The sequence below is a fragment of the Gopherus evgoodei genome, unplaced genomic scaffold (genome assembly GCF_007399415.2).
Source record: "Gopherus evgoodei ecotype Sinaloan lineage unplaced genomic scaffold, rGopEvg1_v1.p scaffold_205_arrow_ctg1, whole genome shotgun sequence".
NCBI classification, from domain to species: domain Eukaryota; kingdom Metazoa; phylum Chordata; order Testudines; family Testudinidae; genus Gopherus; species Gopherus evgoodei.
In genome coordinates this window covers 13,979-24,429 of record NW_022059868.1, presented here as the reverse complement: position 1 = coordinate 24,429, position 10,451 = coordinate 13,979, and the positions used below count along the sequence as shown (strand labels likewise).

At 55.4% G+C, this 10,451-nt stretch overlaps 2 non-coding genes across 2 annotated transcripts; one reads left to right on the top strand and one right to left on the bottom strand.

The window, feature by feature from the left end:
• Positions 1 to 309: 309 nt before the first annotated feature.
• On the bottom strand, positions 310 to 425 carry LOC115640118. The gene has a single exon (XR_003997812.1). It is a non-coding gene; the product is annotated as a U5 spliceosomal RNA (small nuclear RNA).
• A 9,649-nt stretch (positions 426 to 10,074) lies between these two features.
• On the top strand, positions 10,075 to 10,146 carry TRNAQ-CUG. The gene has a single exon. It is a non-coding gene; the product is annotated as a tRNA-Gln (tRNA).
• Positions 10,147 to 10,451: the final 305 nt, after the last annotated feature.

The window sequence follows — 10,451 nt, the reverse complement described above, 5'->3', positions numbered from 1 at the left end:
CCAAACCATACACTCTTAGGACAAACCAAACGTTAACACAAACAACAATGCATTTCTTTGCTGCTCTTCAACAGTGATAACCAAAAACTTACAAAACCGAAGAGCCAGCAGAATACACATCACAAAACAGTCCTCTGCTAGCTAGGAAGCCATCTCACGAACACAATGAACTTTAAAAAAAAAAAAAAAAAGGCAGAAAATCCCAAACAGTCATTTTCAGAGCTCTGAGTTGTTTTCATACACTAACAGAAAACCTTGAGCTACTGACAGCAGTTCAAATAGCATTCTGTTCTTTTCACAACAGGAAACAGCCTCACCAAAACAAAGCCTCAAAAAATTGGGTACAGACTCATAAATACTCCTCTCCACAGAAATCTTTAGTAAAAGACAAAAGATTTATACAAATTGAAGAAAAAACAGAGTGCAGAGAAGACAGGGCAGAGGCGCTGCCAGGGCAACCGCGTATGCTACCACAAGTCAGGGTGAGTACTCCCACAGCCCGCTAAACCACAGAGCTTTTAGAGGAAGTGGAATTGAACCGATTGACAGCCCGAGTTGGATCATCGGAACCGGGGACACAGGGAACAAAACCAGCTCCTGGACCAGGGACTCGTTTCGCTGCGCGCAGTGCACTGTGGGTATGCAAATAAGATGCTCCGGCTGTCTCCGGTGCTCAAAGGAGTCTTTTCTCCGGGCTGCCTCTGCGCCTTCCCCAGCTGGGTGAAGATTGGGATGCGGCAGGGGTGGAGAAGCTGCTCTCCTGAGACAGTCCCGCTGATGCCCAGGCGCATGGAGGATGGAGCCCGGACAAGAAGCCAGAGGCACTTGGCCCACAGCTCAAATCCGGAGCAAAAGCATACACTTTGCAAAGGAACAGGAGCCAGGATCTCGGACATGAGATTCTATCTGCTGGCCAGGGTGCGACCCCGCATTGTACCTGCTGCTTGGTCTGCCTCTGCTGCAAAGTAGCTCAGGAGGTCATCTAGTCCAACCCAATCCCCAACTAAATCATCCCAGCCAGGGCTTTGTCAAGCCTGACCTTAAAAACCTCTAAAGAAGGAGATTCCAGCACCTCCCTAGGGAACCCATTCCAATGCTTCACCACCCTCCTCGGTGAAAAAGTTTCCCTAATATTCAACCTAAACTTCCCCACCGAACTTGGGACCATTGCTCCTTGTTCTGTCATCTGTTACCACTGAGAACAGTCTAGATCCATCGTCTTTGGAACCCCCTTTCAGGTAGTTGAAAGCAGCGATCAAATCCCCCCTCATTTTTCTCTTCTGCAGACTAAACAATCCCAGTTCTCTCAGCCTCTTCTCATAAGTCATGTCTTCCAGCTCCCTAATTATGGGATCAGGGCCGGCGGTTTTTTGCCTCCCCAAGCAAAAAAAATGTCTGCCCCCCGTCCCAGGCCTAGGGTCGTCCCCCCCTCACCCGCCTGCTGCCCCAGGCCTGGGCTTTCCCACACACACGCACCCATGCTGCCCCAGCGCTGGGCTTCCCCCTTTCCCCTCCACCAGTGCCCTCCCCCCACCCCACTGCTGCCCCAGCCCTGGGCTCCTCCCCAGCAGTGCCCCCCCAACTTCCTGGCGCCCCAGCCCTAGGCTCTCCCCCATCTCCACTTGCACCCTCCTTCTGCCGCAGCCCTGGGTCACTGGTAACTCGCTCCCAGGGCAGGTCATTCAGCAGGAATTTTGGATGTGCAAAAACACAGACAGGATTGGTTCCCACATGGTTATAGAAGTGCAGTAAAGTGGAACAATTTTCAGCTTGTGTGATTGGAAGATATCTGGATGTATATTATAAGACTGTCCTCCATAAATGAGGAAAAGTTGAGGTGCCTTTATTATTCTTTTGTTCCACTCTTTCTTTCTATGGGGAATTTGCCAATGCAATATCACTGTCTTCCTTTTAAACAAACAAAAAAAAAGGCACTGGCAGTTGAAAATAGCAATTCCAGTCCTAATAATCACTGGGGAGCATTTCTTGCTCAATTTCATCCTACTTTTTCTACAGCAAGTTACAGTGGATCAGCATATTTGATTTGGGAGAAATGAAGTACCAGCTTCCCAAACTGAGCTTGAGCACTCCTGAATTTTGAGGTGTTCAAATCTGGAAGGCAGGTGCTGGGTGTGTGTGGGAGGGCGTGGCTGTGGGCTCTGCGGGGGAGAACAGCAGCATGTATGCAGAACATGTCTGGAGCTGCCTGGAGCCAGACAAGCTGGTCTGAGTGGCACAGTAAGGGGGCTGGGGTGTTGGAGAAGCGGTATGGGGTTCCAGGGGGGCAGTCAAGGAGCAGGGGGTGTTGGATGGGGAAGAGGTTCCGGGGGGCAGTCAGGGGCAGGGAGAAAGGGGGGTAGATGGGTCAGGAGTTCAGGGGGGCAGTCAGGGGACAGGCAGTGGTTGGATAGGCATGGCAGTCCCAGAGGTTTGTCAGGGGACAGGTAGGGGGTGGGGTCCTGGGGGGGAAGTTAGGGTGGTCTCAGGAGGGGGCTGTTGGGGACAAGGAGAAGGGAGGCTTAGATAGGGCTGAGGTTCCAAGGGACAGTTAGGGGCAGGGGTCCTGGGAGGGGGCAATCAGGGGACAAGGACCAATGGTGCTTAGATAGGGGGTGGGGTCCTGGTGGGCAGTTGGGGCAAGGCTCCCAGGAGGGGGTGATCAGGGGAAAAGGAGCCAGGGGGAGTTGGATGGGCTGGAGTTTCTGTAAGGGGCAGTCGGAGGGAGTGGATGGTGGCAGGGTGGGGCTTCCCTCCCCCTGGAGTGTCCTGTTTTTTGAATGTTAAAATATGGACTTCCTGCCATTCACAGTGCAACTCTCCACTCACAGCACGCTGCCGCATGAGGCCCCCCTCCTTCCTTTCCAGTTGGTAGTGGCCAAGGGAATGCTGGGAAATGTAGTTCTTTCCCTGCTCCAGGGCTTGCTCTATAGGCAAGGAGTTAACGAAGAAACTACAGCTCCCAGAGCCCCCTATTGGTTCTCAGCTCCCATGCCGCCCTTGCAAATGAGCTGCCCCAAGCAGGTGCTTGCTCTGCTGGTGCCTAGAGCCGCCCTGGGTGGGTGACGCTCCGGCTCTCCAGCGGCAGGGCAGCCTGACCTGCAGTCCAGCCTGGGCACCTCAGGCTGCCGTGAGCGCCATCTTGCTACTGAAGCCAGAATTGCAGGGCCAGTTCCAGCTCAGCCTGAAAGCCTCAGCTGACAGGGAACATCTTGGTTCAGGGCTGGCTCCTGGCTTTTTGTGCGCCCCCCTCTCCAAAAAAAGGGGGGGCAGGGGCTGGAGTGCCACCGCCAAGCACATGCTTGGAGCACTGGTGCCTGATCTCAGCACTGGAAATGGACCCCAGGAGTCCTGGCTCCCAGCCTCCCTTCCTCTAACCACTAGACCCCACTCTCCCCCCCTTTTGGGGAGCCAGGATTCCTGGGTTCTAGCCCCATCTCTGGGAGCAGAGTGGGGTCTAGTGGTTAGAGCAGGAGGAGCCAAGACTCCTGGGATCTACTCTCAGTGCTGCTGCGTGACCCTGGACCTCTGTTTCTCCTCCCACTTTTTGGATATGGAGCCTGTAAACTCTCTGGGGCATGGCCTATCTCTCGCTGTGTCTGGGCAGCACCTGGCCCAACAGGGCCCTGATCTCAGCTAGGGCAGAGACTGTCTCTTTGTCTGTGCAGCCCCTGGCACAACAGGGGTTTGAGTCTGCCCCGCTCTCTGTAGGTGCTGCTGTTGTACAGAGAAATAGTCATGATACTAAAAGGCGTGGCAGTGCATGAGTGCACCAGCATTGCCATGCAAGGGGAAAGCCGGTACAAACTACTGGGGCCCGGCGGTCCAGAAGAGGGCCCAGGACCTGGTTTCCATGGCTTCATTGCCCTGTTTAGCTGGTCCACCTTGCTGGGGGGCCTGAAAAAAATTTTCACCGGGGCCTGAACCCACTTTCAGTGGCCCTGTGGGTATGGGGGGGGCCTTGCCCCCCTCCACAGAGCATGGGGGTGCCAATAGGCACCTATGCATGGTCCCCCCAAGCAGGGCCAGGATGGAAATAGGGGGCCTGTGCCCCCAACATAGAGAATCTGGGGTGCAACCTTGCTTCACGGGTCAGTTTGTCCTTTCTCTGACTCTCCCATTCCACCTTCAACTAGTGCTTGTGGTTCATTCGTTCTTTTTCATTCCTTTCCTTCTCTAGCTTGTATGTTCTTGCTTTCTTTTTCCCCCTCTACCTTCCATGCTCTTCCTTTCTTTCCATCTTTTTCTATTTTTCTCTCTCCCTTTATTTCTTTCTCTGCCTTTCACGTTCTTTTCGCTCTTGCTCTCTCGCTGGTTATTTTTTTCACTCGCTCTTTTTCCTCGCTCCCTTCCAAGCCAAGCAGGTTCTCCTCGCACACACATTTTGACAGGTTTTCCTGCTGATCACTGAGTGTATTAAGCACATCTTCAGGGGGGGTTGGCATGTCAGGGAGCAGCCTGGCTGGGTGTCTTTGTGGCTGTCTGCTGGCCACGCATAGGCATGGTCCTCCTCTTCTCTTGCCCCTCCCTCAGTTGCTCTCTAGCTTTTAAGCCTTCCCTTGGAGCTGTCAGCACCAGCCACCTCTGCTCTAGATGCCCAGAGCAGGAAAGGTGTGTTGGGCTCCAGCCTGGGACTCTTCCTCCATCCTGCCTAGCCCTGACTATCAAGCCTGGCCCTGGCACTCCTTCCTTCAAGCGCCATGTGGACAAGAGGCAACATGTGGCTGCAAGCAAAATGGCCAAACTTGTGGGCATCAGGTGAAGCTGTGGGAATCCCAAGCATCTGGTCAAACCACAGGACTGCAGGTATCAGCAACCAGGGTAGTAAGTTCTAGAGCCCCAACCCGTTGTGGCCATCACAACCAGGCCCTACTGGGCAAGTCACCCAGCAGGAGGAGAAAGATTTGCTTTTGTACAGCTGGAGACAGGGAACTTGAGCACTGTGAGCTCTAAAGGTTTGCCATAAGGTCCCACTGAGATTTGAACTCAGATTGCAAGATTCAGAGTCCTGAGTGCTGCCTATTACACCATGGGACCAGCTTGTGCTGTTGTCTCTGCACATTGGTGACCCTCATGGGGCTGGCTCGTGTAAGGGACTGTTGGCCCCTTACTAAAGCTCAGTGGGTTTTTGGTTGGCTAGTTCCCAGTACCAATAGAAAGGGGAAGGATCAATAGGAAATCAGGACTCTAAGACTGACAGTCCCCAGGAGCAATGGGGAGAGGCCAAAGCTCCAAAGTTAGCCCGACTGACAGGCCAGGCAGTGTAATGAGGGAGTCACCAGGACAGGGGATCCCATCATCTGTGTGAGCTGGAACTACCTGGGCCAGAGTGGGACCCAGCTAAGGAGAAAGCAGGAGCCTGAGAAGAGCCGGGGAGCAGAGCTGCGCCAGCCAGGGAGAACCAGAGCAGATCCATGCTAGGAACTGAGCTGGAGCAGCATGAGCCACAGAAACTACCCAGGGAGCAGATCTATGCTGGGAGAAGAGCTGCAGCAAGCAGAGCCAGAGAGGTCAGAGGAGCAGACCAGGGAGATGGAGGCAGAGCCGCAGCAGCACTGGGGCTGGAGGTGGGTGCAGTGAGCAGCTTGGGAGAGTGAGAGGGACCCTGGGCAGAAGGCCCAGCACAAGGAGATGCCACCAATCGAGAGGCCTTGCAGGCCAGACCTTCGGGGGTGGGGGGATCATATCCCCTACATGGGGGCTGACACTGGGAACAAGGGTCCTGTCACCTAGAGCATGTGGCCACCGCCAGAGCAAGTGTCCGGCCTGTGGTGTCCCTGCAGCACAGCCAGGGCCTGGGAAGGAGGCCTGGGACATGTGAGGGAGAGACTGTGACCTGCCCTGACACTCCAGAGACGCTGGTTGTGCTCTCCCTGTAGCCCTTTTCAAGTGAGCCCGACAAGATTCCTGGGCCCAGCCTTGTTGGGGTTACGAGGACTCTGCCACACATGAGAGTAGAAAGAGCGTCCTTGGGGTCAGGCAGGCCTCTGGTAAGGGGGTGGGGACTCAGATCCTTTCTCTGGCCAGTTGCACCAGGGTCATGTATAAACCAGGGAAGTTCCCCACAATAGCCGGACCTGAACCCCCTGTACACTTGCCCTCTGTACTCATTGCTTCTCTGTCTCTCTTCCCTTCATCTCTGCTGCTCTCCCTCTGAGCTTTCTCAGCACCTGGCCCCACAGCACTTCCTGCCAGCCAGAGACTGCTTGTTCTAGGCCTGCTCCTGTGGATGTGGCCTCTCTCCTGATTCCTGAGGAAAGGAACCTTTCCAGGAAATGGCCATGGATTCTGGGAATCTGCATGTGGCTGGTGGACAGCACCAGGAATCATTTGGCTCCTGGCACACAAGGCCACTTAAAAGCTGAGTTTTTAGACAGGGGCTTGAACCCTGGATCTTAAGATTAAAAGCCTGATGTTTTACCAGCTGAGCTAGTTGAGACCATTTTCCCCATTCACTACAAGAGCAAGCAAGTAGGCAAAGAGAGGCAAAAAAAGTCCCAGGAACCCCTCCTCTTTTTCTGCACATCCACTGCCTGTCAGCAGGATTCCTCCTCCTCCTTCCTTCTGTGCCTCAGTGTGACTAAATCTCCACACCTAGACAGCTGGTCCATCCGCTGCACCCCAATCCCCCCATGCCTGAGCCTCCCTGCCAAAGCCCTGCACCTGGCTCCATAGAATTAAGTCTCATGTGTTGCTGGGAACTCGACTTCTTGTGCCCACAGAGTCTCGGCCCCCCTCAGTAGATGACCTGAGAAACACAATGTCCGACTTTTCCAAAGAAGTGCTTGGAGGTGTTTTTTTGTGTGTTACCATGTGGCCTAATGGATAAGGTGTCTGAGTGTAGATCAGAAGATTGAGGGTTTGAGTCCCTTGGTCGTTGTGTTTCTGCAGTTTTACCTTTGTGCTGAACGTCCTGCTCCCTTCAGGGCTGGAACCTCTTCTTGGCTGCTCAGGCCAATGCTCTGGCTTCAGCTAGAGCCCCGGGAAGGAGTTGGGGGTTGGGCATCACAAAGGCTGGGACATGAGACCCAGGTGCTTCCAGTCTAGCCTTTGCCCTTCCTGATTTGCCAAAGAAAATGGGCGGCTCCCCGGGCTAGCGTGTGCGCCTGTCCCTGTGCTGGAGGGTACTTGCTACATAGCGTCTTCAGAGCCTGGGTGTTTCTCTGCTTCTCGCCAGCTGGGGAAAAGCCTCTTGGGGTAAAATCTCCTGCCCCACTGCAAAAGTGAGCACTGTGAGTGGGACCAGTCAGAGGCCCCACCATGGGGGCTGGCCCTGCTTTCCTACCATCTTGTGATGTTATCCACAGAGCATCAGCAGCTGCCCCGCATGCTGGTGACCTTCAGTGGGTGTTTGGCATGGCAGGGAGCAGCCTGGCTGGGTGATTTTGTGCCTGTCTGAAGGCCACACCTAGGCATGGTCCTGCCCTCCTCTAGCCCTGACCTCAGTTGCTCTGTGGCTTTTAAGCCTTCCCTTGGAGCCGTCAGCACCAGCTGCCTCTGCTCTAGGTGCCCAGAGGAGGAGAGGTGTGTGGGGTCACTTTTACAGATACCCCTTCCCTGCACAGAGGAGCTTCCATCCCCAATCCCTGCCTGTCACTGCCCAGCAGCCCTCTGGCACCATTCCTGGGGACTACCCTGCCTCACTTTCTTCCTACCATGTTGGGAAAGACAGTTCTCATTATTAAAGGTCAGGTGGGCCAACTAGGGGCAGAAGCCTGTTCTATGTTTTCCTACTGCAGAGCCCAAGCTCAGGAACTCACCTTGGGTCTAGACACTGCTGTGCTCCCAGAAAACAAACCACCCCTGCGCAAAGAGGGATGACAGGGCCTGCCAAAGCCGAGGATTGAATCAGGGACCTTTAGATCTTCAATCTAACACTCTGTAATAGTCAGTGCTTCCCTTCAGGACCAGCCCTAGAGGGGACTGGGACAAATACCCCCCTTTCCTCCTCAGGCCCTGTCCCCACTCCACCCCTTCCCCCAAATCCCCACCCCGTCCCATCTCTTCCCTTCCTCTCCCACCCCCACCTCTTCCCGTCCCTGCTCCTTCCCCTCCCCACCCAGTGCCTCCTGAACCCCACTGATCACTGGCAGGTGGGAGGTGCTGAAGGGGAAGAGGAGGAGCTTGTCAGCAAGGCCTGTAGTGGGTGGTGGGGGAGGTGGCTGTCAGTGGGCGCTGAGCATTTATTTTTTCTGTGTTGGTTCTGCAGCCCCATAGCTCCCATGGAGTCGCTGACTTGGCTTCCTTCGCACTCTAGAGAGAGGAGCAGAACCAGGGCTATGGCTGATCTATGGGGCACCAGGTTAGTGCCAGAGGCATCAGGTGCTGAGAGTTTGCCTGACCCCTCAGGGACACAGCGTGAGGTGGTGTCCCAGGGATCTCTATGAAAGGAGCAGAACAGGATTTACTTGGGGTGGGGAGAGAATTGAGAGTGTCTCAGGGGGTTGTACAGAGGTGTTGCCCGGGTGAGAGACTGGCTGAAACACAGGCCTCGCTGTGAGCAGGATTTGCACCTGCACAGGAGAACCCTATTGGATTTCAACTCCCACATCTTAACCACTCGGCCATCACAGCTGGGAGGGAAAAAACTGCCCCAATGCCAGAGAAACTGGTAAAGAATCACAATGACCAGGTGTGAAGTCATCTGAACTACAGAATTCCCACCGCAAACCTGGCTCCCAAAGCACGGGGGGGATTTGGGGTTTGTTCTCTTTGCCTAGCCATGTGCAGTAGCACAGAGAGCGCGTTTAAAAGTCTCCCCTCCCACAGAGCGGGAATGGGAAATGATTTTCAACTTGAAGCCTGATGTAGGGTGACCAGACGTCCCGATTTTATAGGGAGTGTCCTGATATTTTCTTGTTTGTCCCGCTTCCCGACCGATGTTTGGTCGGGACCCTGGACAAACAAATAACTTTGTCCTCTTCTCCAGCACCTAGGCATAGTCTGGAGGGATACTTGCCCCCCCCAACTCCGCCCCCTCATTCCCCCATTGGATCCCTCCCTAAATCCCGTCCCTGGCCCTGCCCCCAGCCCCACTCCCTCACTGCCCCATTGGATTCCTCCCCAAATCCTCGCCCTGGCCCTGTCTCTTCCCCAAGCACGCGGCATTCTTCCTCCCTCCCAGGTTTGCACACGGGCCATGGCCATGGCCGGGAGCACAGCATGGAAGCTGCTCCAGCCCTGCAGCCTGCAGGGCAGCGCAGTGGGGCTGAGGGCAGCGTGGAGCAGGCAGGGCCCAGGTGGGCGGGGGGCAGAGACACACGTGGGGCAGACACACTCCTGTTGGGAGCTGCCTGGTTCACCCCTTGCCCAGGAGCTGCAGGAGGGGCCCGGATCATGGCTCGGCTGCAGAGCTCGGAGCCCAGGCTGGGCCCAGGAGCGAGGGGATGGGGGAGCTGGGGGTGTAGCGGGGGTTGAAGCTGAGAGTTGGTTGGAGATGGGGCTGTGCCACTGCCGCTTGGCGGCGGGGGGGCCCTCCGGCATTTTTTTTTGCTCTTCCCCCTGCATCCCGATATTTCATCTTTGACATCTGGTCACCCTAGCCTGATATGAAGGAGGATGTCTGGAACAAGGGGCCAGGGACTGGCCTTTGCTAGAGAAACCACTGTCAAGTTTTAGTCAATTAGGACAAGTCAGCAAATAAGAACAACCTCAGGTATCAGTAACTGCTACAGGTTGCAAATTCCTACATGCAGCAGTTTCTGGCACTACACCTGCGCAGCTCTGCTCCCCGGCTCTTCTCAGGCTCCTGCTCTCTCCTTAGCTCTGCCCCACTCTCGCCCAGGCAGTTCCAGCTCACATGGAGGATGGGATCCCCTGGCCTGGTGACTCCCTCATTACACTGCTTGGCCTGTCAGTGCAGCTAACTTGGAGCTTTGGCCTCTCCCCATTGTCCCTGGGGACTGTCAGTCTCAGGGTCCTGATTTCCCATTGATCCTTCCCCCTTCTACTGGTGCTGGGAACTAGCCAACCAACCCCCCCCCCACACACACACTAAGTTTTAGTAAAGGGCCAAGAGCCCCTTACACAAGCCAGCCCCATGAGGGTCACCGATGTGCAGAGAAGGCAGCACAAGCTGGTCCCATGGTGTAATGGGCAGCACTCAGGACTCTGAATCCTGTAATTTGAGTTCAAATCTCAGTGGGACCTTGTGTCGGCTTGTGGTCATAGGCGGCAGGTTATATACATTTGTGGTGCTCGGGCTCCAGGAATATTCAGGGCTGGGGGCCCTGCTCCAGCAATATTTGGAGCTGGGTCTCTTCCCCTGGCCCTGGCCCCTGCCTGCCACCTCTCCCCCCCGCTGCGCTGCATCCCTGCCTGACAAAAAGCAGCGTGCGCCTGTCCCCTGCCTGCCCCTGCTGCTGGAGTAGAGGGATTCTGGGCAGAACTGCTGTCTGCTGCCCCAGGGTCCTAGTGCCGCTCCCCACTATGGCAAGGCAGGCTGCCCTGAGCCC